Genomic DNA, 17,477 nt, shown 5'->3' with positions numbered 1-17,477 from the left:
TTAAAAACAAAAGCATTACGACGATTAAGACTCTTCTTATTACACATCGAAGAACACCACGCTTAAGAGAAACAGAAACTACAACATATACACATCGAAGAACACGAGGCTAAATGAAAGTAATTGAAAGGGTGTTACTTACCCAAGCTCGTTTTACAGGTTCGGTGCAGCTCCTCTTTAACTTGCCACACTCCTTGAAGATGTCCCGAATATCCCGCGTTTGGTCTTCATTGCTCCTCTGCATGTTCACACTCGTGGTTTTAAAATCTCAACATGGCAAGAAAAATACTACTAGTAATACTCGCTCATCTTGTGGGCAACATTAAAGCACTCGTCTGCCATGTTAGAGCATCTCCAACAGAATCGCAACGCACGGCGCTTTAAAAAAGCGTTTACAGTGCTGAGATCGAGAAGTAGATACTATAGAGTAGAGGATAGTTCTCAGCATAGATAGATAAAAAAAGACACCCGTACCCCTCTCCGGATTTGCAAATAAGGCCTTCCCTCGTTCATCCTTTTCTCCCACAAGATAAACTACTCATACAAATGCATCTTGATGCGTGCAACGCATGGGCATCTTGCTAGTTCTAAAAACCTTTCCATCATTTGTCACACTGCTGGTTGCAGATGAAAAACCTGCCCAAGCACAGCGCGATACAGGAGCGACACACAATTACAAGCTGATATTCTGTTGGACAATGGAGGCTATAACCAATTACTTTTACGGGAACAATAGCACCCACGAAAATTGAAGGGTAGGTATGAACGAAATTGGAACTGCACATGTACTGCTAAGTGATTCAATACACACATTACCAATCGGGGAGGAGAACGATGGTCGCGGCGGCCTCTGTGAGTCATGGTCGGCAATGGGAGTCAGTTCATTGTCCACGACGGTGGTACTTCTGCGCTTGGCGTCAGCTTCCGGGAAGCAGATCCGAGACCGTAGAAGACGATGCCGGGGAAGAGGCTCCGTCTATGACGACGACGGTGGACCGGCTCCAGTGCGGCGTACGAGGTCGTCGATGAGGCAGATGCGCTGCGGTGGACGAGTGCGCCGATGTAAAGGGGAGGAGCACGAAGGATACGGTGCCGTGGAGAAGTCTATTTTGCGGTGGGGATAGAAAATGGGGAGTATTCAGGTGTACTACTCTGGGTGCCGGAGTGGGGCTGGCTGGGTAGGGTGAACCTGAAGTTACGAAAACAGCCCCCTACCAAGCGTCGTCCGTAGGCCTGTTCCGAAGGCTATGATGGTAACTTCCCACTGCTCGAATCAGGGTCACGGGAGATTTTCCCGCCGACCTCAAAATTTTGTGACACTGGACTCCCCATGTGGCGTGTTGAGTGATTCGGCTAAGCAACTAGCGAGTAGTAGTAGTAAACTCTACATATTAGGTTTGACCGAAGTCAAACTTCCTAAAGTTTGACCAAGTTTATATAAAAATATAAACATTTACCATAACAAATATGTATGATGTGGAAGTACATTCAATAATGAATCTAATGGTATTTATTTGTTATTGTATATGTTAATATTTTTTGTTATAAGCTTTCTGAGAGTTTACAAAACTTGACTTTGACCAATGCTAATACGCGAACTAAAATAAAAACGAGGGAGTACACATTTGTTTTCTTAGTTTGTAGTGAACTAATCATTTGTTGAAATTGTGAAATAAATATATTAGGCTATTGACTTCGAATGTAATGGTCTATACAATTCAATAGTTACAATCATTGTCGAATCCCAAGATGTATACAAGGTCTATAGTACTTGACAACATGCTCAAACTCACATAATCCCAGTCAAATGAGAATCTAAATGCATTTCATAGTTATTACTTTGTAGGATGCAACAAAAACAACCAAAACTCTACATCAGCCATTATAGAATCAACATTTTGACATATCCCATTGTGTGAATGAAACGTGCAGAGAGAGCTTTTGAAGATGGAGCAGATAGGGCGGTAAAGATTGTATCTATGTGGACGAGAGAGTAGAAGACAAACCTAACGAGACAGAGAGAGAGAAAGGGAAAGAGAGAGGAAGAAGTTAGGTCTGTGAGAAAGATGGAGACATGTAATATACGTGATTCTGTATACGTGGAAGGAGAAGAGACAACATGTTTGATGAGAGAGATGGAAAAACATGGATGAGAGGGGAAGGATCTCATGGGTTGAGGGATTGACAATTTTGTGCGAGGGAGAGAGGGATTGGTAATTTTGTGCAAGAGAGAGAGAGAGAGGGTGGGGGAGGAGTCAGTCAGCCGTCGTCACATCACCCTGCTTCCAAATGACCCCGCATTCTCTAGTGCGGTGTGGTCGCCGTCTTTGATCTGATCGATGCGCTCTTTGAAGATTGAGGTGTTGTGCATGTTGGGGTGCAAAGAAGCACAAGCGAGAGTGGTCGCCGTATAACCTTGGATGGGGATGAATTGTGTGCTCGAGGGAGTGCTGCGTGTGTGTGTGTGTGTGTTTGTGCGTCGGATATTGAGCGAAAACAAACCTAAGGAGAGAAATGGGTATTCACAAAGAGATTGTGCGGGCCTTGAGGTGGGCAGGGGCCGAGTGAGGGTGTCAAAATGTGTGCGTTGATGCATATGTTGCATGCGATCGTGCGAGGGACGGACGAATCGAGAGAGATGGTTGTTGTGTTACGGATGCTCCTCTCTCTCTCTCTCTCTCTCTCACACACACACACACACACAAGTAAACTAGAAGACCGTTCTCTCATGTATACACAATGTATCGGCATCTGTCTATGTCTCACTCATGCATGATCATTTGCACATTCACACCTCTCTATGTCTGTATCACAGGCACACCGTCTCCACATTGCCCTTCCGCCACAACACACATATGGACACATACACACGTTCTCTCACAGTCACACACACAAAATAAGTATTAAAAAAACTAGGGCGCACCTAAAACGTCCAAATCCAAATAAACACAAACTGGAGCTAAATTCAAATATATGGAAATATTGCAGTGTCAAGAACTTTCCCAGGAAAAAAAAGTTCAGTAATATTTGAGGATTGTTTTCACACACACAAAAAGGTTCGGTGGATGTCCTTCGAGCGCGACACGGTGACGCACCGTTCGATCGACCGCGCGGCCGCGGTTCACGCGCTTACACAGGATTCCGTATCGTGGATGTGGTACTAACTTCACATTTTTTTTAATAAAAGCGTTGCCTAAGTCTAATGTTTACGTGTACTAGTACGGTTTTCTTTTAAGTTTGACCAACCTCATATAAAACTAAAGTAAGCTCCCATACACGCACTCATCAATATGCCGCCGCCGGCGTTGCGCATGCCGGCGCCCGCCTGCTCCGGACAACAATTTCTCGCCCATCACCGCCGTGTTGCCGCCATCCCTGTGCCATGAAGCCAAAGGCTCGCCCGCTCGCATTGTCTGCAGTTCCTCCTTGCCATGCCACCGCGCTGCCAAGCACGCGAGCAGCTGGTGGAGCCGCCTCTATGCATGCAGCGTACGAAGAGGAGGACGAGCGCGTGCTCCAGCATGCCGGCAAGGAGGAACTAGCGTGTCATTGTCGTCTCCACCCACGCGGAGGAGGCGTGCATGATGGCTGTCGCGGCGGAATCCGGTCGCGCGCATGTCGAGCCCGCAAACTGGGTGCGGACGCGGAATCTATCTTCGAGACCTTGAATGCCACGTGGATCCTGCAATCTGAAGGAGCAATTTGGGTCAGTCGACTCATGTGAGCCGTTTGATGCAACATGGATGGCTAGAAGGGCTTCTTCCACCTCTTCTGCCGTCTTCTTCCTTCGCTCCATCGAACTTCTTTCACAAATCGACTGACCCAAATTATACTACTAGTACGAACGTATTAAGTATAGTAGGAACACGAAGGTATGAGCAGTAGTACCAACTGCAAGAAGAACAGTAGTAATACATAGTACTAGTACTACTCTACGTACTAAAGAGTTCAAATAACGAGAAAGAACATAAACACAGTTCTGCTAGGGTCTCAGCACAACACACCCTTGAAAATAAACTAAGAAACTAGCCCGCTTGACACTGTAGTAGAACCAGCATGAGCGACGACACTGCCACCTACTCGGAGTCCGAGTTCACGTCGTCGACTTCGTCCTCGTCCCTTTTCCTCTTCCTCTTCGCCGATGCTTCTTTGCTTTAACCGGACACTGGGCTCTGCTTCTTCATCCAACCCATGTAGATATTTAAACAAAGGTAGGCACCCATTGCTGCGTACAGGATGTGATCTTCATCTAATGTCTTCGACTCCCATGCATGATGAAACTCGTGATGAGGTTTCTTCAGTTTAGCGTACGAAGGATCAATCATGGCTGCTGCCAGGGTCAGCATTGAAGGTTGAGAGGAGGACACCAAGCTTGCCTTATGGAGATCGAAGGGCTGGCCTACAACGAGACCTATCCGATGCAGGACATCCCTGTCATTCTTAAAGCCTACATTAACGAATTTCACTCTTTTGTCCTTGAGGAAGTTCTTAAAATCCTGGCACTCAACGTTGGCATGGCATATGTGGTAGACCAAGCAAACGTTATGTACGCAAACCTGGATCACGGCGGGCTTCTTCCTCTCTTCTTCCTTTAGATCCTTCTCTCGTCCCAGGACTGTGGTGTACTCAACATCTAGCCCAGCGACCCACTCATCCGTTGAACTATTGAACATGCGTAGGAAGCGAGCAAGCCATGCTTTCACCGTCGCAGATCCACGTGTGTAGATGATGATGAACTGATCGTCGGTGATGGCTCTAACCTGGTACTCAGCGGCGACCATGGAGATTTGGGAGGCCATGGATTTTGGAGGAGAGTTAGGAGAAGTTGAACTGTTGTACCCCGCAAAAACTGGGAGCGAACTAATGTGAAAGGACGGGACGACTGGGAGTGAACTATTGTGAGGTACAAGACGGGGACGAGTAGGGCGTGCGAACGGCGTGGTGTTGCTGGCTTGCCCGGTGGATAAATGGCTGCAAGCCCCCAAAGAGTTCTTGAGAACTATGCGGGACCCACTAGATGTCATGTCTACTAGACCCATATTGTAGGCCTGACGGTATAGCTTCTGCCTATTCGCACGCCATGCCGGCGTGTGGATGTAACTTCACTTAATTCCGTCAACCGTCGCGCCTCCCATGACCTTCGCCTCCCTCGCGCGGTCGCGCCCTTTGATACTTTGACCGGCTATAAATGAGCAATTTTTTTGCCTACTCCGCATGCATGATACTCCCTCTGGTCCTTTTTACTCCCGTCAACCATTTGCAAAGTGTTTGACCAAATATATACTTTTTTGAACACCACCTTATATTAATTAACCAGCCACACCAGTACACTCATTCGATACAATATTCACCACACAGGGCGGTACATTATTTACAAGAATACCATCTAATCTATTGTCAAAGCTATACTTAGCGATTAGGTGTGCCACCTTATTGGCCGAACGGCTAATCTTTGACAATTGAAGATTGTTGATCAACTTCGAGATGCTCAACGCTTTCATCTTCAGGTCACGCATAGCAGACCTGTCATAGTCCCCGATGCAAGAGACGCTACCACAAAAGCGCAATCAGTCTCTAAAATTACAGGATTATGAAGAGAAATACCTATGTAGAAACCGGCAATGCAAGCCCTAAGCTCCACTTCCTCCATGCTTTGTAGGCATCAATGAAATCCCACGACCAAATTTATACTAAAAATAGCAATATCTACAATACTGATTATAATGAGTATAAGAACTACATTTTATAATGAGTGTAAAAATATTGATTTGACATTGTGAATGTTGATACTCCCTCCGTCTAGGTGAGCAAGTCCTCTTAGGTTGTGCACCATGACCAAGGAGGAGGGGAAAACGAGAGACATTAATGTTTATTTGCTAATTAAATAGTATTGCATGCAATGAACTAACCACTGCATGTCATGTTTGATAGTCTCAGGTCATTAAAAGCATGCACACCCTCATCTCTTATTGGTTGGTATGTCAAGAAACAAGAAATGAGGTAGAAGTTAATGCACCGCGCCTACGTGTTTTGGGATTATTTGGTTTTCGTAAGATGACTTACACACCTAGCTATTAGAGTACCACTACCTCCCTTCTAGTTTAAAGGGCTCGATTAAAAAATTTCACCTACTCTTAGCAAGATAGTAGAGGCGGTGGAATAGTTTTTGAAGTATGCAAAAGTACTCAACTAATGTTGTCGTTCTTCACAAAAAATGTGTTTACCAATGCATGCATGAACACTAGTTACTTTAACCCCCCTCTCTTCTTTAATTCTTTGCCACATCAACATGTTTGCTATTCCTGTGTGCATGATACCAGCTAAGATACCACCATGATGGCCAGCCTTAATCATCGCATGCAATAATTTAGTGCACCTTGAAATATGAACATGCGTGGGGCGTGTATGTTTTTAATGACTTGAGACTATACCTAGCCCGGCATGCAAGATGACTTATTATGCACCGTTCCCCATACCTGCAGGAAGCCCGTTTGTCTCCAAATCTTTTCCTCTCCATTTGTGGAAACAATATGCCTGCCAAAATCTCCTTCTCCCTCCGGCGGTCCCACCACTCCGCCCCGTGTGAAAAAATCTGCATGCATGACTCTCCTCCCCCCACGCTCGTCCAATCCGTTGTGACCAGCAATATTTCCACCCCTTCACTCCCCCGTAATTTACTCCAACAAATATGCCCACGTAGCTTTTACTTAACTTCAGGTGCATTGGGTCACTAACATAAGGGCCCAGCAGTGTACTGGCCCACATGTCAGTGACGCAACTGGACCTGCAGTTAAGTCAATGCAGCTCAGTCCATATCTTACGTAGGTGTGCCATTGCTCGCTATAAATACTGCGCTCCCATGACATCGCTATCTCCTCCCCCTCACGTTCACGTTCATCGCTATCTCCTCCCCCTCCCTCTCACGTCGACCACCATGGCATCGCCCCTCCCAAGCCCTAGGAGCCCCTCGCTGCATCGCACGGACGGTCATGCATCGCCGTTCCGTTCCTCGCCGCCACTAGTCGAGGAGGACGCGTTGGCGTTCCGGTCCTCGCTGCTACACGACGCGTCGCCGTTCCGTTCCTCGCCGCCACTAGTTGAGGAGGACGCATTGGCGTTTTGCTCCTCGCCACGACGCGATGCGTCGCTGTTCCGTTCCTCGCCGCCACTAGTTGAGGAGGACGCGTCGGTGTTCCGCTCCTCGCTGCGATGCAACGTGTCGCCATTCCGTTCCTCGCCGCCACTAGTCGAGGAGAACGCGTCGGTGTTCCGCTCCTCGCCGCGACGCGTCGAGGTGGACACGTCGGCGTTCCCAATCTCACCAGCACGCGCGTCGGAGGACGTATCGGCTCCCCGCTACAAGGAGAACGCCACGCCGCCCGCCGAGTCCCCCCAGCCTTGAGGAGCTTTGGAAAGAAATGGATGTCGCCTTGTGGGAGGCTTTGCCTCCAGCAGAGCGTGCCAAAATAGAGGCAGAGAAGAAGGCCGCGGAAGAGAAGCGCACCGTGCAACAAGCTTTCTGGGAGATCTATGTCGCGTCCGAGAGAGTCAAGCAATTGGTTCTTTGGCAGAAGGCTCGTGCGAGGGCCGTGAGGGTGGCGGAGGACGCCCGTGCCGACGCCCTGAGTGCAGTCGGGCCCAAGCGCCTCATCTACGCTTGGCGGTACGTGGACCGGGTGCACGCTTCTAGCCAGGAGGAGTACCTGTTGGCGCCGGATCACCACACCGGTGAGATCGCGCTCGCCCGCCGGCAAGCCGCCAATCAGCACCTCGCGAGTTGCGAGGCTGATGAAGAGGCGTTGTGTCAGCGCGCTGGGAAAAAGCTGCGCACCAGGGCACTCGTGGCGCGCCGCAAGCGCTCCTGCGAGCGCCATGGCTTTTAGGAGGAGTATAATTTTTGTTTCGTAAGGCGATCTTATTAGTTTTGGGACGCAAATGATAAATCCTGAACGTTCAGGAATTTTTAGCGTCCTTATTTAAGTATGTAAAAGGGAAAGTTTGGAAACGTTGTGTATTATTACGCATTTTGCAAGTACGTGCATATAGCACAAACTTTACTATATACTATCGGACTACACGTCTCTCTTGATATATGCTTGCAGACTGTGCTACTCCCTCCGTCCAGGTCAATAAGTCATCTTTGGTTGTGCACGGTGACCAAGAAGGAGGGAAGACTTGTACACCTAGACGGAGGGAGTACTACTATTACTTATGTACGTGCAAATGCACGTTTTAACATTACGATGCGGTTTTTGTAAAAGTAGAAAAACATCACTAGTCAAGCTTGTGAAACGATTCAATGCAAAACAAATGCAAAAATGCTTGTTTGATTGTTTACTTTTAGCTTCCTTCTCTGTGGTTATTTCTCTGTCGTACTTTGTATGGAGCATCTCACTGGTTGGAAAGGCATGCAAATTCCCAAACCGCTTCCTACACCCTGTATCGAATTTTTTGCCTAACAATGCCGTGCAATTGGAATTCCAACTTGAGTACTACTACTAGTAGGAGTACCAGGGGCCAGTTCTTTTAGGCTTCTAGATTAGTAATCCCATAACTACTACCTCCGTCCTGGTTTATTGGTCCCCATTGTAATCTATGTCAAATTTTGATCATAAATTTAACTAATGAAATGTTAGTGCATGTCACATGCACTACTCCATCCGTCTAGGTGAGTAAGTCATCTTAGGCTGTGCACCGTGACCAAGGAGGAGGAGAAAACGAGAAACATTAATGTTTATTTGCTAATTAATAGTATTGCATGCAATGAACTAACCACTGCATGTCGTGTTTGATATCTCAAGTCATTAAAAGCATGCACACTCTTTATCTCTTATTGGTTGATATGTCAAGAAACAAGAAACGAGGTAAAAGTTAATGCAGCGCACCTAAGTGTTTTGGGATTATTTGGTTTTTGTAAGATGACTTACACACCTAGATGCACCACGCCTAAGTGTTTTGAGTAACATTTTATCAGTTAAATCTTTGGTCAAAATTTAGCACAAATTACAATGGTGAGGAATAAACCAGGACGAAGTAGTAGTTTAGAAGCCCAAATAAATGAGTGAGGCACCTTATTGTTACTCTCCACTGTGACTAGTCTTGTGGGAAATGCTGGGGAAGCTGCCAAAAGAACTGGCCCTAGGAGTAGTAGCTAGGGATCGAGTGTGGGAGATGAACCGGAGAAAGTAAATGTAGAGAGATGAAATGCAAAAAAGACGGAGGGATGTGATGGTTGCTTGTCCATTTATTTTACCAGGCCATTTATTACTGGGAGTGGTTGGGTTTTGTGATATGACGGCTTTACTACCGCGCCACGAGCGGGGTGAGAGGTGAGACTCCCATGCAGCGCCGCCCTCTACACTTGTACTACATCGGTCGTGGTTTATTAGTCCCCCATTGAATTTGACTGAAGACTTAACTGACAAAATGTTAGTGCATGTCAACAAAAACTATATCGTTGGATTCGTATTTGAACATAGTTTTGAATGATATAATTTTAGGTGACATGCATCAGTATTTATTGTACTATATATAATGTTAGTTCAATTTTTGGTCGTACTAATCTATAGTAGTAAGGTGCCCGTGCGTTGCACCGAAGAGTGAAATGCATTGATCGGGGAGTTGTTTAATTTGACAAAGGATGTGGGGGTCATCTCATGTGTAACGGGTATCGATAGGTTTCTTCGGATATTATATCATCTCTAGAGCTCACAAACATCCGGGTGAAACAGATAAAAATGTATCTTTTGCAAACAAAAGCGTTCAACTGTTCAACCTGCATCCAAAACTTGTGAAGAAATAACACTTATTGTGCTTTGCAAGAAATGATCTTTAAGAACTAGTTTTTGAGTATGATTGTTATACATGTTGGCTACAGATGACATGGAACTTTCTTATAGTCAACAGTTGGCTATACTATTAAGTAATATTAACCATGCCCTTATACACCTAGACGGAGGGATTAAATCAGGATGACTTGCAAGGGGGCAGAGGAGATGTAAGAAATGGTTCATCGTAAGTCTTTCACCTAGATTCTAGACTAAACCATAAACGGATACACTTTTATTCATGCGCCATACTCCAATAGAGCAAGATCATGCATGGAAGTCTCCACATGCTTAGACAGCGGATTACATTGAGCGAAGACTAATGATCAACATTTAACTTGATAATGCGTATTTTTTTAGAAGAACAGGGAGGCTCCTCCCCGGTTCCATTTTGTGATATGAAACCCAAAGTGTCTTACATTAGCTCACTGAGAGGAGCAGTTCAAAGGAAGGACTGCGGCGAAAGCCACTCAAGTTTAACGACAAGCTTACAGAATCAAAAGCAGCAAAGACACGGGCCATAAGCGCCCACACACACACTACATGTTTTCTAAGTGCACTTGATAATGCGTATGTCCAGGTGAACCTCCTTGGAGTCCCCGTGCACCGAGTCAGCGGGTAGAGGATGGAACGGATGCCATGGGTTTTCCAAGTCCACATTGGCGGGATAGTCCCAGCTCTCCAGAGTCCAAGTCTGTCCGATGAGGCCGGTGTCGCCATCCACACAACTCGGAGGGGTAGTAACATTGACCACGCACCCGTACATCTGCCTCGTGTCAGTGTAAGCGTCAGCGGCGACCCCCCTGACGCACAATACAGAGATGGGGCGGCAGCCTGCGCGGGCCTCACCGGTGCCCACGATCAAGAGGAAGACGCTGCCATCCTCCTCCGAGACTAGCAGGCGGCGGTGATCCTCTAGCGACTCCGACATGGTGAACCGGTAGCACGTGTCGTACTTGATGTTCTCCGCCAAGGGCCAACAGTGACCGTTGCACGCATCCGTGAGGTGATGCACCATGTCCGCCGGCGAGCCACAAAACGGCATCGGGCACTCATAGCAGTGGACGAAGGGCTCCTTGGAGGCATCGACCAGGCCATCCATGAAATGGGAGTGGCTGTAGGGGACGTTGCGCCAGTTGAATATATGAGCAAGTTACTACGAGATTTAATCCGAATAAGCACAAAATAAATCATGACAGCTATAACAGAGATGAAATTAATCATGTGGACTAGCATAGTAGTAGGATACAGAGTAGAAACATGAATTCTACCACGATTTCGAACAGGAAGGACAGAAACACATACGGTGCAACGGGAGCAGCACCATTGGCGTTGAGGTTCTCGCCCATGTCATTGAGGAAGAGGCTGCCGAGGTCGGGGAAGAAGTCTTCATCGGTGAAGTCGTGGCTGCCAGCAGTCGTGAGAGTGTGCTCCCCAGATTTCAAAAGCACCCGCCGAATGGAGCGCAGGAGGGAGTGACTGTAGGGGACGTTGTGGTCGACGAATGGAGCGCAGGAGTAGCACACGAAGCAGTAGATGGTGTCCTTACTAGTACTCCCTAGTCCCTATCTATCTATATCTATATATATCTACTCTTATAGAAAACTGAGTTGGTGATGATGGTATGCCTGCCATCTTGTAATATAGACCGTCCGATCTATATCTGACGGATAGAAAGCCAACTATGACAATTTTACAAAAGATACCCGCACCTCTCTCCACATTTACAGATAAGGCCTTACCTCGTGCTCCTCCCTATGTCTCTATCTCTACTATCTTTTTTATAACAAATCGATGCGCCATTTGCTGCACGCCCGGCTGAACACACCTCCTGGCCTCCATCATCACCAACTGAGTCTTTTATAGGAGTAGGAGTAGAGAAAAAACCGAGTTGGTGATGATGGTGTCCGTGCAATGCACGGGCATCTTGCTATTTTTTTGCATATAAGTCCAAACACCACGTAGACACGGTCTTTGAGCACGGTTCATAGTCGTTCCACGATCGGGCATTGAAGTTTGTAACTATTTTAGATTAGAACATACTACTCCTCTGGTGCTAGTAGTAGAGCAGAGTCCTACTCTACTACTCTAGTCTAGCAAGCTAGGGCATAGTACTATAGTAGGTACTGTAGGGAGTACCAGTACTGTGATCACTCAAGCAAGTTGTCTGGCATCGATATGACCCTACGCAGCTGGTATGTGTCTCGTAAGTCAAGCGGCGTGCTATAGTCATCATCACCTGTCCACTTCCCGCAGCACATATTGCTTCTCCATCTTTGTCTGCACATAATCTCGTCCGAGCTTCCATCCCCGCTAAGGCGCCTCCCCCCCTCGTCTGAAACCCAAGCACTAACAATGGCAGAACTGAGCAGCGTTCGCCGAAAGAGTGGCTGGAATTCGCTCCCCACAGAGGTAATCAAGTTCATTGTTTCGCGTGTGGAGAATATCAGTACCAGGCCGCTCGCCGCGTGCTCGTCGGGGCTGTACCATTTACTCAAAGCCCTCAGGCCGGAGCTTTTTAAGCCAGCTCCTTGCTTGTTGATGTCGCCTGATCTTCAGAAACGGCGTGTCACGCAGCATAATGATTGTAGGGTGGCGAGCATCAACCCCCTTCACTGCTATCCGATCCCCGTCAGCCTCAGCTACATTAACGGTATGTACTGGGTCGGCATGAACACGTATTGGATGGTGCTCATCGACGGTTGCGGTAGCTGGATGCTCGTGGAGGTCTACACCCGACGATTGATCCCCCTTCCTTTGATTAACACTGCACTGCTTTGGCACCGCGGCCCAGAATACTCGGAATCTTATAGTAGCCAACATGATACCAAGTTTGATTTGCTCAAGGTTGTAATCTGCCAAGTGCCCACAAGATCTGCGAATTATAAAGATTTCAGGCTAATTGCGTTCTTCAACCGCGGTCTCGCCTATCTGACAGGTCACTGCGGTAAGTGGATAAATCTGCATGTCCATCGCAGGATCATACATCCTCCATGGTTCTCTGATGCCATTGAACACAAGGGCTTCATTTACGTTGTCGACTCCTTCTATGGCTGGACGTATTGCTGGCCTACTCCAGTCATCGCTACAAACGGCTGTTACAGCAGTATGTTACTTTCCTATGATATCATGATGGCTTGCTTATATTACTGTCAACATTTACTGAAAAAATATTCATGCTCATAACATGCTGTTCTTAAGATTGACTAAATCAAGAGCCCTTTTTTATTTGACTCCAACTTGATATGATGTTGTAGGCCGCCTGGTGTCCCTACCCTTCCTAATCCTAGAACCTTTCAAAGAAAAGTGGCATGGCAGTTGCAGGTGGTTCCTGGCTCGTTCAGACAACGGCGAAAGATTGATGATCATTCGCACGTACCGGACATGTTGTTTCGCGGAATACAATCACAGTCACTACAAGGTCTTTGAGCAGGATCCCAGCTTCTCTGGGCCTTCGGGAATTTTTGACTGGAGGCTGGTAAGTAGCCTTGGTACATGCTCTCTGTTTGTCAGACTAAATTATCCGATTAACCAGGAGATAACTGATGGCAAGGATCATGATGGCAGCGTGGTTTCATTCATCAGGCAAAACTGTGTGTACACAGCGTACCATGCGTCTATGCATGCACCATACCCTGATATGTGCCGCCACGCTCTGCAGCCCAAAGTAGGAGAGAGGGTCGCAAGTATCAGACTTCGACCTGCTGGCTGGAGTTTCCCCCGTCAGGCACCCATCTGGTTCAAGCCGTCAGCCAATCTCCACAGCTTAATAAATAGTAACGTCTAACTGAGCCAGTTAGTTAGATGCGTACACTTGGTGTAGTAGGATCTTTATTTAGTTTGATGCATACACTTGTTCTTTTTTGGTAGCCCTTTTGTAATGATGGCTGATGTTTGGTTTGGAAGAGAGAGCCGCGTCTTCACTCTTCTGGCCGCCTGCTTACTGCTTCTGTTGCACCCCCAGCCCTGGTTGTTGCTGCTGCTATTTTCAATGTACAATTAGTAGTATATTTTGTCTGTTGGTTGAATAAATGTGTTGTTAGAACGACAAACACAATGTTTTGGAAGTCGTTGCACGGTTCGATCCTTTAATGCCCCGTACCGTACGTAGCTCATACTATTTTTCGTACGGAACACATTTTCCACTTGTTGATAAGATGCAGCACACTGATGAAGGCCCAATAGAGAAGCACATAATTAACTGGAAGGGAGGCTCTCACATGAATCCGGCCCAGGTACATGCTCATGGTCCCCTAAACATAAATAAGTAAGTAAATAAATAAAGCTAAATGCTCATACACCAGTTCTTTGGGAAAATAGGTAGCCCAGTATTTCTTTTTGAAGAATACCCAAGCTAGGCCTATTTGTTTTCTTCGAATTACTGGGCTGCAAATCTTTCAAGACGAGGAGGGATGCATTCCATCCTGGCCAAAGAGTATGGTCAATGTCTGTTAAAAGTAATATCAAAAGGGGTTGAAAATTCCAAAAAATTTATAGCAAATGGGATATTAGTTTTTTTTGAATTTTGTTCTTCACTGATATCTTATACCTATTTCATTGGATTTAACATGACATAGTACTAATTTATTTTAAATTTTTTAGTATGGCTATTTATTTTTGGATTAAGAATATTTCGTTCCCCAGCAAAAATTTCCCACATATTTAGTTAATTTTTTGACCCTGGTACTGACCAGAAAATGGCCGGCAATTCTAAAAATGGAAAACGGGCGGCTGACTTGTTTACACAAGGCTTTGTCAGTGAACACACGATTCTAGCCGCCGTGCTTCTTCAATCTCTGATCTTCCTGCTCCAGCCGCCTAAACTAGCGTCGGCGGGACTGCCTGCTCCCTCCTCTTGTGGCCCGTTGTGATGTCGTGCAGGCTTCCTCAGCCCATCCTACTCCCTCCGCTGGCCTGGCCGCACGCAATCAACTGCCTCCTTATTATGCGAAAAAAATGATTCCTTCCACTGACATCTGGGGCGCACCGGTTGGGAGGCTGACCTGTGGGCCTACTACGTTGATGCGTACGCAGGGCTTGTCAACTTAGTCAACAAATGATTCTAACAGCAGTAACCGTTGGATTTGAATCGAACGGTCCTGCTGCTTCTTCAATCGCTGCTCTTCTTGCACCACCCGACCAAACTAGCGCCAGGGAGACCGCCTGCTCCTTCCTCCAGTGGCCGGCTGTGCTGCCGTTGAGGCCTCATCGCCCCCTACTACTCCCACCGCTAGCCAGGCCCTGCAGCGACGACAGCCTCACACCGCAGCCGAACCAGTGAACCCTCGTACTCCTCTCCGCGTGGGCATCCACTGCCGTGTCTTCCCCGGCTCCACGTCGTCCCCTTCCTAGGCCTCGCCATCATCCACTGCCTTGGTGCTCTCGGCGCAGCATGGTCAATGTGGTCAACGACATTCCATCGGAAGAGTACTGTACATGGAGAGGCTGACAGCTGGATCCACGGCCACAACCCAATTTTTTGTGATTTGCCAAGTAAGTCGCTTTGTCAGGCCTGTTGGGCTGCAAATCTTTCAAGACGAGGAGAGCTTTCATTCGGCTGGCCGAGAAAATGGCCCATCAGTAATGAGAAATGGGCTGTACATTTTCAAAACACATCAAACCGGCAATTAGTTTCAAATATCTTTTTTTTCATTTCGAGATTTTAAATTACATTAATTTTTATGCGTGGAGAATTTGTTGGATTTTATATTGATATACATTTATTTTTAAAATCAGTTTGAATGTGAGTCAGAATTTCGGGATTAAAAACAGTTCGGATCGCACCGAAATATGCAAAATTTCGTATAAGTTTTTAACCGTGGCCATGATATGTGTTGTAATGCTAACAAAAAGAATATGAGCTCCAAAAAAAACCTTAGGAATTAGCAAATGGGCTATAAATTATTAAAAATAATGGCAGAGGGGTTGTATGCTCTTTTCCACAGATTTGACGCTTTCCTAAAAAAAGGTTGACGCACAAGCAGTGACTATTGGATGTCCATCCAACGGCCGTCATGCTTCTTCAATCTCTGCTCTTCCTGCTCCAGCCGCTCAAACAAGCGTCGGCGGGACTGCCTGCTCCCTCCTCCCCGCGGCCGGCTCTGACAGCTTGGACCCACCAGCTATATCATCGTACGCAAGGAAGTGCCTCCTTATTACGCACAAAAAAAGGAATGCTCCCCCTGTTAACTGGGACCCAGTATAGTGGCAGGCTGACTTGTGGGCCTACTAAGTTGACGGGGACAGAGGGCTTTGTCAACTTAGTCAATATGCACGATTCTAGCTCCAGCGACCGTACGATGTCCATCCAACGGCCGTAGTGCTTCTTCAACCTCTGGTCTTCTTGCTCCAGCCGCCCAAACTAGCGTTGGTCATGCCTCGTGCTCCTGCCTCCTGTGGCTGGCTACGATGCGGCGGAGGCCTCACCGCCTCCTACTACTCCCACCGCTAGCCAGACCATCCCTCTACTCACCCACACCCCCTGTTATTCTGCGGCGACGGCAACCTCACACCGCAGCGAACCAGTGAACCCTCGTACTCCTCTATGCGTGGGCATCCACTGCCGCGTCTTCCCCGGCTCTGCGTCGTCCCCTTCCTAGGCCTCGCCGTCGTTCACCGCCCTGGTGCTCTCGGCGCGGCATGGTCAACGAGGTCAAGGAATGGCTTCCATCGGACATGTACTGTACGTGGAGAGGCTGACAGCTGGGTCCACGGCCGCAGCAAGGAAGTGCCTCCTTATTATGTGCAAAATAATTATTATTCATCCACCTGACAGCGGGGACCCACCGGACGGGCCACCATATTTCGCGAAAAAAATGTTTCCCCCCTGACTGCTGGGACCCACCAGCTACACCTTCGCACGCAAGGAAGTGCGTCCGAAAAAAAACGATTCACCCCCCTAACTACTGGGACCCACCAGCTACATCTTCGCACGCAAGGAAGTGCGTCCGGGCAAAAAAAAACCATTCGCCCCCCTTACTGCTAGGACCCACCAGCTACATCTTCGCACGCAAGGAAGTGCCTGACAGTCAGGACCCACTTGGTCGAAGCGTACCTAGCGTTGTCATTATGGTCGCGAACGTGTACGTACATATATACTGGTGGATGTAGAGGCGCGCACGTGTCGTAGTAGAGGCGCGCACGTAGCATGTACACGTACATACAACAGTGAGGGTGCAAGAAAGAAAATACGGCCACGTACGTACATACGGGCAGGGTCTCGAACGCCTACTCGCGCATACGTACATGGCTGGGTCGGAACAGAGAAACAGCGCCGTCATCGTGTTCATGGGGAGCCAACCGGCTGGGTCGGAACGGAATGCGTGGTCGTTTTCATCAGGAGGGCTTGGACGGAACAGGCGATGGAAACGAGGCCTGGCGTACCACACAAGGGAGGAAACGGACCTCCTACGTTCGGAATGGGGTCCTGTTGATCGGGAGGGGTGTGGCGTACCGCAAAATGGAGGAAACGGACCTCCTACGGTCAAAACGGGGGTCCTGTTGATCAGGAGGGGTGTGGCGTACCACAAAACGGACGAAACGGACTAGTGTTGGAGCGCTACGGTCGAAACGGGGGTCCTGTTGATCGGGAGGGGTGTGGCGTACCGCAAAACGGACGAAACAGACTTGTGTTGGAGCGCTAGGGTCGAA

This window comes from Triticum aestivum, chromosome 2B, assembly GCF_018294505.1.
Source record: "Triticum aestivum cultivar Chinese Spring chromosome 2B, IWGSC CS RefSeq v2.1, whole genome shotgun sequence".
NCBI lineage: Eukaryota > Viridiplantae > Streptophyta > Magnoliopsida > Poales > Poaceae > Triticum > Triticum aestivum.
This window is presented reverse-complemented; position numbering follows the sequence as displayed.